Here is a 12,321-nt window from a genome sequence, read left to right on the forward strand (position 1 = left end):
CCCCTCTTCAAAGCCCTACTGAGAGCTCACCTCCTCCAAGAGGCCTTCCCAGACTGAGCTTCCCCTTTTCCATCTGCTCCCTCTCTGCCCCCCTCCCCTCGGCTAAGCCCCCTTTCCCCCCTTTCCCTCTGCTCCTCCCCCTCTCCCTTCTCCTCCCCTCAGCACTGTGCTCATTTGCTCATTTGTATATATTTTTTTACCCTATTTATTTTGTTAATGAGGTGTACATCCCCTTGATTCTATTTATTGCTATTGTTTTTGTCTTTCTGTCTCTCCCGATTAGACTGTAAGCCCATCAATGGACAGGGATTGTCTCTATCTGTTGCCGAATTGTACATTTCAGGAACTTAGTACAGTGCTCTGCACATAGTAAGAGTTCAATAAATACTATTGAATGAATGAATACTAGGCACCTCTAGAGTGGTTACTGCAATTTCCAAAAGGGTCTGATTTACAACCAGAAGTAGCTTAAACCCTGGGTGAGACTAGCTGTTTATTCACTGTCTTCTCCAACTTCATTTAAAACACTTCCTTAGTCTCCATGCACAAAAGACCTGACCAAGACAGAAGGGACAAGGACTGATATGTCAAGAGCTAAGAAGATGGAGCACTGACACAATTCAGGAGCAGGTGGTGGCCAAGCACCTAGTCCAGTGAGACACCTGGAGATTGGGCCTGTCTTTCAAGCAGGTTGGGGTGAGGGTGCCTGCTGGACCAGCCATGCTCTTCTCTTAGTCTCCCTGACCCACCACTCACACAAAGTCCCTGTAGTTGGTGACTACTCGGACCACCACCACGATAGGACCGACAGACTTTTTCAGAGGTTGAGTCATGCCGTGGAGGAAGACCTGAAAGCCAAAAGAAAGGACAGGTGACCTTTGTGCAGCATGGAAAGGGTGGAGACAACGATGATGACGATGATGACGCTCCCCTTATAAATGACAGTACCATTTCATTCATTCATTCATTTGTATTTATTAAGCACTTACTATGTGCAGAGCACTGTACTAAGTACTTGGAAAGTACTATACAGCAATAAAGAGAGATCATTTGCACTCTTCCATCTCTTAAAATGTGTCCCCACCAGGGCCAGTGGATAGAGCACAGGCTTGGGAGTCAGAAGGTCATGGGCTCTAATCCCAGCTCCATCTTTTGTCTGCTGGGTGACCTTGGTCAAGTCACCTCACTTCTCTGGGCCTCAGTTACCTTATCTGTAAAATGGGGATTACAACTGTGAGTCCCGTCTGGGACAGGGCCTGTGTCCAACTTAATTAACTTGTATCTACCCAAATGCTTAAAACAGTGCTTGGCACATAATAAACACCTAACAAGTACTATAATTATTAACCAGAGCTTAGCAGGGCAGGGGCGCTGCATAGTGTGAGGGGCAGGCTAGAATTTTATGTCTTTGTTTATACGCATTTGCATCCTGAGTGACTGATGCTGGGCAAAGCGCCATAGACCAGCAGGTGGTTGCCATGGTAGCCACCTTGGCAGTGACTGTAGCCTTCACAGCCCACAATCGCCAGCTAGTTTCGGGATTTCTGCTGGGCTCAACCACCATGCAAGATGCCCAAGGTGGTTCTTTCATCAGCAACCTTTTCCAGTAGTGGCATATCCACAGCAAGGATCCCCCTTCTTCTAGACTGGAAGCTCCTTGTGGTCAACTCCTTGAGAAGCAGTGTGGCCTGAGAAGCAGCATGGCATTTGGATAGAGCACAGGCCTGGGAGTCAGAAGGTCATGGGTTCTAATCCTGGCTCCACCACTTGTTTACTGTGTGACCTTGGGCAAGTCACTTTACTTCTCTGTGCCTCAGGGACCTCATCTATAAAATGGGGATTGAGACTGTGAGCCCCAAGTGGGAAAACCTGGTTACCTCGTATCTACTCCAGTGCTTAGAACAGTGCTTGGCCCATAGCAAGCACTTAACAAATAACATTAAAATTATTATTATTACTACAGTGCCTAGGACAAAGTAAGCGTTTAACAAGTACCATTAAAAAAAGGGAACATTTCTATCAGATCTGTTGTATTATAGTCTTCTGAGCACTTAATACAGTGCTCTGCACACAGTATGTGCTCTATAAATACCACTGATTGATTGATGAAGGGGCACTCTGCTTCCCCACTTCACCCACCACAAAGGGTTAGACTTTTGTGGGGAGGAAAGGGGTGAAGGATGCCCAGAGGTGAGGAATGGTGAAATCTCAGCATGGATTAGATGATGGTGATGGAGGTTCCCATTGGGAGTGGATAAGCCTTGGTTCTGAGACTTCAATCAGTCAATCAATCAATGGTATTTATTGAGCACTTACTCTGTGCAGAGCAATGTACTAAGCATTTGGGAGAGTTAATAATAATAATAATAATAATAATAATAATGTTGGTATTTGTTAAGCACTTACTATGTGCCGAGCACTGTTCTAAGCGCTGGGGTAGACACAGGGCATTCAGGTTGTCCCACGTGGGGCTCACAGTCTTAATCCCCATTTTACAGATGAGGTAACTGAGGCACCGAGAAGTTAAGTGACTTGCCCAAAGTCACACAGCTGACAACTGGCCGAGCCGGGATTCGAACCCATGACATCTGACTCCAAAGCCCATGCTCTTTCCACTGAGCCACGCTGCTTCAAAACAACAGAGTTGGTAGATGTGTCCCCTGCCCACAATCTTACAGTCTAGAGGGTCTAATCATAATAATGTTGATATTTGTTAAGCGCTTACTATGTGCCGAGCACTGTTCTAAGCGCTAGGGTAGATACAGGGTAATTAGGTTGTCCCACATGAGGATCACAGTCTTAATCCCCATTTTACAGATGAGGTCACGGAGGCCCAGACAAGTGAAGTGACTTGCCCACAGTCACACAGCTGACAAGTGGCAGGGCTGGGATTCAAACCCATGACACCTGACTCCCAAGCCCAGGTTCTTTCCACTGAGCCACGCCGTCTAACAATGTATGCCAAATTAGCGATTCAAATACTAGTAGTTTGCATGGCCACTTACAGTCACAGCCTAGAACAGCCTAGAGTCAGCTTTGTGATTACTCACCCAAACCATTCCAGCTCTTGACACCAACACACTTTGACTTTCCGTGATGGGTCACAGCTCTATATAGAAACTGTGATTTTCCACTGAGTAAGAAAGGTGGAAAACCTTTGAAACATAGGATCAAGAAGCCATCTAAGCTCACTGTGGGCAGGGAATATGTCTTACCAACTTTGTTATATTGTACTCTCCCAAGTGCTCAGTACAGTGCTGTGAACACAGTAAGTGCTCAAAAATTACCACTGATTTATCTAGTCCCATCCATGGCTTCCAGACTGACCAAATGAAATTCAAGATAGATGGGGCCATCCTAATTTAAAAATTATTCAGTGATGGAGATTCTCTTGGTGTTCCTTAGTAATATGGTGATAATGCCAGTTAGCCATTTGAATTGGGTAGGTTGAGTGGAAAGGACGTGGGGCTGGGAGTAAGGAGAACCTAGGTTCTAGTTCCTGCTTTGCCACTTGCCTGCTGTGTGACCTTGATCAAGTCATTTAGTTTCTTTGTTCCTCGATTTTCTCTACTGCAAAATGGGGATTCAATACCTGTTCTCCCTCCTACTTAGACTGTGAACCCCATGTGTGACAGGGACTGTATCCAACATGATTATCTTTTATCTACCCTAGAGCTCAATGCAAGGCTTGACATATAATAAGCACTTAACAAATACCACAGTTATGATTATTATTACAAATTAAGTGGGTACTTTTCCTCTGAAGTAGGGTGGGAGAAAGGCAGTGTGATCTATTAAAAAGAGGATGACCCTAATCTTCATCCCAGCTCTGCCACAGGCTTGCTGTATGACTGTGTGCTAGTCACTTGATCTCTCTGAGCTTCAGTTTTCTCATCTGTAAAATGGAGTTAAGATTTCTGCTCTTCCTACCTCTCAGACTGTGGGAAAGCTATTGTACATCTGTTCTGATTATTTCAGGGCTAACACGTATTTGGCACAGAGTAAGCAGTTAATGTCATAATTAATGACTATGATATTAATTTCATCATCCCACTGAGAAGGAATACACATTTCCTGATGTTAAGACAGCTCCCTCCCTCCTATTATCCACTCTCTTCTCCCACTACACCCCAGCTCACACTCTTCTATTCCTCTCAAACTAACCTGCTCACTGTGCCTCATTTTCTCCTCTCTTGCCTCCAACTCATTGCTCATGCCTTTCCTTCTGCCTGGAACTACCTCCTTCTTCAAATCGTCCACACCACAGTTCTCCCATCTTCAAAGCCCTTCTGAAATCTCAGCTTCTTCCAGAGGCTTTCCCTGCCTCATTTTTCTCCTTCCCAAATCAGAAGCTCCCAGATACCACCTCAGGGCTTTTGCATCATCTCCACACTTACATACGTACAACCACCCAAAGTACTGCCATACACATCGACTCACATACAAGACTTATTGAAGCACTTCTTCATCCACTTATCCATCATTCTATTGTTTTCCTCCTCTAATCTGGAATTATTTTGTGTCCATCCTCCCTACTAAATTGTAATTCTTTAAGGGCTGGTATCATGTCTTCTAACCCTATTGCACTCCCCAAGGTACTTAAAAATAATAACAGTAATTGTGGTATTTAATAATTATGGTATTTGTTAAGCACTTACTATGTGCCAAGCACTGTTCTAAGTGATGGGGTAGATACAAGGTAATCATGTTGTCCCATGTGGGACTCACAGTCCTAATCCCCATTTTACAGATGAGGTAACTGAAGCACAGAGAAGTTACATGCCTTGTCCAAGTGCTTACTATGTGCCAGGCACTGTACTAAGCACTGGGGTAGATATAAGGTAATTGGGTTGGATACAGTCCCTGTCACACATAGGGCTCAAAATCTTAATCCCCATTTTACAGATGAGGCAACTGAGGCACAGGGAAGTTAAGTGACTTACCCAAGGTCACAGAATAGACAAGTGGTGGAACTGGGATTAGAACCCAGGACCTCCTGTACAGTGGTCTGCACTTTAGGCATTCAAAAAACTATTGATTGATTAATTACAAGGAGATACTCATTCTTGCTCTGATGTACACATGCAGAGTCAGTTAAGAGACAGAGATGACTTGTGCTGAATCAGAACAAGACCTTGTGCATTTTGTAATCCATCATTTCAGGGAGGCCAAGCCTCATGGACTGCAGATCTGCAGACCCAAAGCATAGTGTGGCCGAGAGCTGCATAGCCAGAAATAGTCCTTAGCTGGAACGGCCAGCAGGTATTTCTGGGGGCATGGAGGGTAGTGATGAGCAGGTGGTCCTGTGCGGTTGGAAGGGAGGGGGAAAGGTGGCGGGGACTGGGAGGGGAGTGTGGATGAGGGTCAGAGTGGCAAGTGACGGGGAGCAGGCATTTCTGGGCGAAGGGGAAGGAGAGTGGCTAATAAGAGACAGCTGGAGTAGGGGTTGGGGCTGCGACTGGGAGTCACCCCACCCTGGACCTTCAGTCAATGAATCAATCCATTTATTGAGTGCTTATTGTGTTCAGAGCATGGCACTAAGGCAGGAGACCACCTCAAGCCTGCAGCAGAGGCTCACTCTACCCCACCATGGTGGTGACAAAATCCTAAATAAAGCCTCTGTGAGTGAGCCGTACCTGTGGCAAGTTAAGAAAAGCTGTGATTTGACCACCCCTGCTATAGTCCCTGAATCCCAGCCTCTCTGATTCTCTTTGAGCTCATCCAGATACCAGGAGAGAAAGGACGCACTGGAGTCCCCTGGCTCTGACTTGGCTCAGGAACTAAATTTAATTAACACCTTCTCCAGAAACTGGGGACAGGAGACAGACCCAGACCTCACTGGCTTGGCATGGCACGTTAGCTTGAAAATCCCATTCAGCAATGGTGATGGGGAGCTGAAGGCAAACCACTGGGGAGAAATGCATGTGTGAGGTGGGAAACCGTAATTCACACCCATTGGCTGTCTGGTGAGGTGTGAATGAGGCACCAGCCGGAACCTCATGATAATAAGCAGAAGCAATTTTCTGAGCAGAGGATCATGGCCTTGCAGAGAGCACCTGCTATTCTTCCAGCAAGAGGAGGCTCTTGTCACATGGTCATGTCTCTGGAAGGGAGGTTTTCCTTGACCATTGATCCAGTTAGCTACACCTCAGATGAGCCTGGAGGTTGATGTCATCTTTCTGGAGTCTGAGCATGAAACTTGGGAGTCTGGACTCCTGGGCCTGACATCCAATGCTGTCTCTTATTGGGAAACTTTGGGCAAGTCACACTGCTGCTTTAGGTGGTGGCTCCAAGGGGACAGATCTTGGGGCTGGGAGTTAGGACACCAGGGTTCACATCCTCGTTCTTCCACTGGCCTGCTGTGTGACCTTGAGCAAGTCACATATAACTTCTTACGTTTCAGTTTCCACATCAGTAAAATGGGGAGGCAGTATGTCCTCTCCCTCCTTTTAAGACTATGAGTCCTTTGTGGGACAGGGACTGGGTCTGAGCTGATGATCTTGTATCTGCACCTCTGTTTAGCACAGTGCTTAGCACATAGTACACACTTAATAATGATACATTATTTATTATTTAGGCTCTGGGTGTGCTGGATGGATAGTTTGGGGCTGTTGATGCTCCTTGGGGAGACAATAAACCCAGCATTATGTGCTCCATGTGAGGTAGAGGAGCAGAAGCAAAAGCTGAAGCCTGCCTGGCTGGTACCTCATGGCCAGGTGAGGAAGGCAGGGATGTTCACATTGGAGAGGCATCAGCAGAGTGTTGAGAGCCAGGAGGAATGGGCTAGATGGAGGGATAAAGCTAGCAGGGCCCCTTCAATGCTGGGATGTCTACTGGCCTGTGAGTCTCTGCTCAGAGGAAGCCCACACCTGGCCTGAGGGCAAGTAAGGTCCTGGTTAGGCTTAGCAGGAGTTTCCAGGCCAGATGCTGGGTAAGGAATATTGGGAGCACTTCCTAGCTCCTGGTGGGCAGGTAACATGTCTACTAATTTTGTTTCAGTGGACTCTCCCAAGCTCTTAGTACAAGGCTCCACAAACAAAAAGTGTGCTCAGTGAATACCAATGATTGATCAATTGATTCGATCAATCACATTTATTAAGCACTTATTATGTGCATAGGTCTATACTAAGCACTGGGGAAAATACAATACAGCAGAATTAGAAGACACATTCCCTGCCCATAAGGAACTTAGAGTCTATAGGGTGAGGCAGTTATTAGTATTCACAGGGAAGCCGCATGGCCCATTGGCAAGAGCCCGGGCTTGGGAGTCAGAGGACATGGGTTCTAATTGTGACTCCATTACTTGTCCGCTGTGTGACCTTGGGCAAGTAATGAACTTCTCTGTACTTCAATTTCCTCATCTGTAAAATGAGGATTAAGACTGTGAGCCCCATGTAGGACAACCTGATTAGCTTGTATCTATGCCGGTGCTTAGAACAGTGCTTGGCACATAGTAAGTGCTTAACAAATGCCATTATTATTATTCTTAATTCATTTATTAAGTCATATTTATTGAGCACTTACTGTGTACAGAGCACTGTACTAAGTGCTTGGAAGGTACAATACAAAAACAAAGAGAGACAATCCCTGCCCACAGTGGGCTCACAGTCTGGGAGGTGGGCAGCAGAGGGGAGGGGAGGGAAGTGGGGGGGAGGTGGCTATAAATGAATAAGTCATTTATAATATACAATTTAAAGATATGTACTTAAGTCCTGTGGGGTTGGGGTTGAAGTGAATATCAACTGTCCAAAGGTCACAGATTGAAGTGCATAGATGATACAGAAGGGAGACAAAGCCAGGGAAATGAAGGCTTAATTGAGAAAGGCCTCTTGGAGAAGATGTGACCTTAGTAATGCTTTAAAGGTGGAGAGAGTGGTGATCTGACATATGTTGGTGGGGTGGGGAGTGAGGGAGTTTCAGGCTAGGGGGAGGATGTGGGAAAGGGGTTGGTGGCGATATAGATGAGATAGAGGCACAGTGAGTAAAGTGGCACTAGAGAAGCAGAATGTATGGGCAGGGCTGTAAAAATGGATTAGTGAGGTGAGGTAGGATGGTGTGAGCTGATTGAGGGCTTTAAAGCCAATGGTAAGGAGTGTCTGTTTGATGTGGAGGTGTATGGGCAACCACTGGAGGGTCTTAAGGAGTGGGGAGACATGAACTCAACGTTATTGTTGACTGATTGTCAAGGAGCATATGAGACAGAGATCAGGAATGGCAAGCAGTCTTGAAGAATTACTGGGTGAGAAAAATCTGATGTGGAGTCTCTTCAGCCCTGCTTGAAAACTCTTTTTGGAGACTGTGGGGAGAGGGACTGGATAGGCTCATCCAAGAAAGAATGGGTTTTTTTAAAACAACAGCTTCATTCTCCCCCTGGAAACCTATGGCGATAACACCCCTTCCCACCCACCTACATCTGCCCTCCTCAATCCCAGGGAATCAGAATCTATGGTTGCAGAGTGAGGGGAGGTCGTCTCTTTTTGTTTGGATCTTGCATTCCTGACATCTTGATTGCATTATCCATCATAACAAATCAGCATGGGGTGGCTTCTAGTGTTTTCCCTTTGCCAGCAGGGAGGGAGAAGCTGTGCCTATTGGAATTTTCTCTTCTGTTCTCTTCTACTCAGGAAATAGATAATGTCCCAGAATATCCAAGGAGGGAAAGGAAGGATCATGATGAAGGCAAATGGAGCTGGAAAGAGACAAGATAGTCCAGATCTCGGGCATACATAGACTATGGAAGAGGCTCTTTTATAAAAACGGGAAGCATCTCATCTCTCTGGGCAAATGGTATAGACCACATGATTTTCCTCTGAAAGTTGCTCTGAACTTCCAAAGCAGGCTATATTTCTTCCATGTCAACCCCAGACAGGCTTTCATGAAGGGATGAAGGACAGGTCTCTACCTCTGTGGGGGCTGACTCCCTCTCGTGCACCACACTGGGGACAGAATGGCAGTCCGTCAATTCTTTTAGCATCTGAAATGGCACAACCTTTCCATCAGAGCCAAGATCAATCCCAGCCTGATGTCTGTGATGGAGAAAGTCCCCACCTTCTCCTTCCTCCCAACCACTTTGGCTTGGCCGGAATGTCCCTCTAAGATTCATGTCAGGCTATTGATCAAAGCCTTTTTCTGCTGCTGCTGTCAGGAATGCAAATGGTGTCAGTCAGGATCAGAGCCCTGGTATTCAGAGATAATGGGGGAGGGGGATTTAGGGTGTGAACCCCTGGTAAGGCTTTGGATATGCCAAGAGGAATGCCACACTGGCACCACACTGTTCCAGAGTCCCATGTGGCTGAGGCAACCAGCTCTTAGGGTGGGACCAATGTATCATGAGGGCGTTCGTGGGCCAAAGCCAAGTAGAGAATCCACTGATTTGAACTGGATAATACAGGAGCCTCAAGAGAGTAAACGTCATGGGTCAGAGATAGGTCATAGAGAAATCTGTCATAGAGGAAAAGGGGACAGATTTCTTTGAGTAAAGGACTCCAGGCCACTCTTTCTCTTCCTAAGGTGGTCTGTGTGGAGTGAGCTGGGGGCAAGAGGAAAGAGTCTCAAGAGTGAAAGCGAGAAGATGGTCATTCACATTATCTGTTATGCATAGGACCCATCAGTACCTGCATGAGGTGAGGGGGGACTGGTGGAAAGGTAGAAATATACACAAGGGAAGGTGTATGGGCATAGGAGAGCTGGCACAGCCAGGCCCTAGCATCAGCCTCCAACGTTGTCATCTCTTTTGGGATGCCTCAGTGGGATGATTGGGAGCTTCCAATTTCCGCAGGAAGCAACTCTAAGGGTGAGCTGGAGAGGGAAAATGTGCGCTAAGTGGTGATGCTTTGAGACTGAAGGGTTTGACTTAGAGTCTTCTCTGTCAGAGACCTAATGCCCCACCCAATCTCTAGCTGAGCTGGAAAACATTAATGCAGAAGGAAGATGCTTGAAAGATGCTTAAGGGAAAGGATTTTCTGCAGAGGTGAAGGGGCCATGCTTGCAGCACTAAGTTCTGAGTACACTACTGAGGAAACAACTTTTTCCAGGGAAGAACTCTATCTAACAACAGCTTAGATACACAACTGCTGGAAAGGGGTCAATTCTCTTTTGCCTCTATTTTCTCTCCACTTCTCTCCCCACCCCCAGTGCTCACTGCTTTCCAGAACCGTGCTCCCCTAGCTTGAGGGAATATTGCTTTGAGGTTGTTAGCCAGAGCCCGCAGGTTTAGGGGATCTACTCTCAATCAATCAATCAATGGTTTTTTTTGAGCACTTACTGTGGGCTATGCTCTGTACTAAGCTCTTGGGAGAGTACAATATAAAAGAGTTGGTAAGCTTGTTCCCTGCCCACAAAGATCTACCCTCTTTCTGCTATTTAAGAAGACAGGGTCAATCTCCAATCTGAATTCCCACTGAGCCCCTCACACATCCCACTTCCTCACCCTCTCCCCAGTCCTCTCCTTACCTCCAAAGCAGTGTAAGTGAATCCAATGCAGCGGGGAATGAAACTGCTCTTACGCATGATGGAGGTATACAATTTGGGGCCAGCTGGGTCCCCCTTTTTTGGCTGGGAGTAGAAGAGAAACAGAAGATGAAGGTAAGACAGAAAAGCAGAATGGAGTTTGAGCTGGAAGCCCAAGCAATAAATCAAGATGCCGCTTTGTTTATGCAAACATTCTGGATTGCTCCGCTGCGGCTCTCAGCTGCCATCACTGACAAGGAAGTAGGAACTGATAATTAAAGCTCAGTGTCCCCTGGAGCCTTTCCAGAAAAATCAATATAATAAATCTTCTACTCTTACATTTGAATATTTCATCATCCTTACTAGGGCAGCTGCCTAGATTTTCTTTTTGTGAAAAGGGAAAATAACCATCCTAGAGGAGTAAACTGGGTTAAGGTCATCATCTCTGGGAAGCAACCAAGTCTAAGAGTTGGGAGACCAGGTTCTAATCCTAGTTCCACTGCTGGCTATATTTGGGAGTTCTTGGACAGGTCACACAATCTCTCTGGGCCTCGGAGTCTCTGTCTGTGAAGCAGGGATAATACCTACCTTACAAAGGGGGCGTGGGGGAGGGAATCCATGACATTCTATGCTTAAAATTCCTCAAAGCTCTTAGGAGGAAAGCTGCTGCATGACTCCAAGCAATTTTCATTAATATTATTATTAAGAGGACTGGCAGAGCATGACAGAGGATCATCTGACGTAGTCTGGCTGTTCTGATCTTAGCCTGCTAATGATCACTCATTCACCCAGAAAACCTTCAGCTCTATCCTGTTGCGTGACTAAGTCAAGCCTTGTGGTCATCAGTTTTCAGATATACATCCATTCCCTGGGTCACCGGAAGGGGTGGAGGGCCACTCCTCCAACAGTGAGTTTGGTTTTGAGAAGTAAGTTACAAAACCACTAAAGCCTACAAGACAGGATGTCAGGCTCTGTCTGGACTTGCTTCCCCAAATAAGGCTGTTCCAGTTCACTCTCTTACCTGCTCCTTGGCCTACCAGAAAGCCTCCTTTTTTGACATTTTGATCCCTTTTGTCTGCCTCATAAATTAACCCAAGGGCTCCAAATTCAGATATGTTCCATATTTCTGCAAGAAAATGGATTCAAGAGAGAATTTGACCCTCTTCCAAGCCCCACAGAGTCCCATGCTGAAATACCTGATTCAGGTAACACATGGTTAGAGTTCCATTACCAAAGAAGTCCTCTCTGCTATCCCACACCTGTGAGAGGCAATGTACAATTGATTCTCCCTGAGTCATGCTTAGACAAACCCATTGCCTTAGCACGAAACTCCAAATCTTGGGCACTCACCATCACCAGCTCAAAATGATAGGGTTGGAAGACATGGAGGCACTTCACAGGAATTCGGTAGGCTGCCAATACCTCATTGGTTTTATGATCTGCCACTGTCAAGATCACATCTGGTAGGAGTAGAAAAGTGGAGAATACCATGTGGAACTTTGGCTTGTATACCTGAGAGAAAGTAACCTCATGGTCTCTGTTTCTGGGGGTGTGGGAAGGAGGGCTGTTTACTACAGATTCGTCATGGAGATAATTCCACTGCTCGTGTACACACATTTCTCACATTCAAGGTCAGAAAGATAAGCAGAATGGCCTAGTGGATAGAGCACGGGCCTCAGAGTCAGAAGGGTCCTAATCCTGGTTCCGCCACTTGTCCTCTAAGTGACCTTGGACAAGTCACTTCACTTCTCTGTGCCCCAGTTACCTCATCTGTAAAATAGAGATTAAGACTGCAAGCCTTATGTGGGACAGGGATTGTGTCCAACCCAATTTGCTTGTATCCACCCCACCATTTGGTACAGTGTCTGGCAC

At 46.3% G+C, this 12,321-nt stretch overlaps 1 non-coding gene across 1 annotated transcript; it reads right to left on the reverse strand.

Annotated features, from left to right (window-relative positions):
• Positions 1-579: 579 nt before the first annotated feature.
• LOC114812186 lies at positions 580-11,902 on the reverse strand. Its single transcript, XR_005660056.1, has 3 exons — positions 11,800-11,902; positions 10,453-10,554; positions 580-848 (listed from the first exon to the last, which is right to left on the reverse strand). It is a non-coding gene; the product is annotated as an uncharacterized LOC114812186 (transcript).
• Positions 11,903-12,321: the final 419 nt, after the last annotated feature.

This window comes from Ornithorhynchus anatinus, chromosome 5 (assembly GCF_004115215.2).
Source record: "Ornithorhynchus anatinus isolate Pmale09 chromosome 5, mOrnAna1.pri.v4, whole genome shotgun sequence".
Taxonomy (NCBI): domain Eukaryota; kingdom Metazoa; phylum Chordata; class Mammalia; order Monotremata; family Ornithorhynchidae; genus Ornithorhynchus; species Ornithorhynchus anatinus.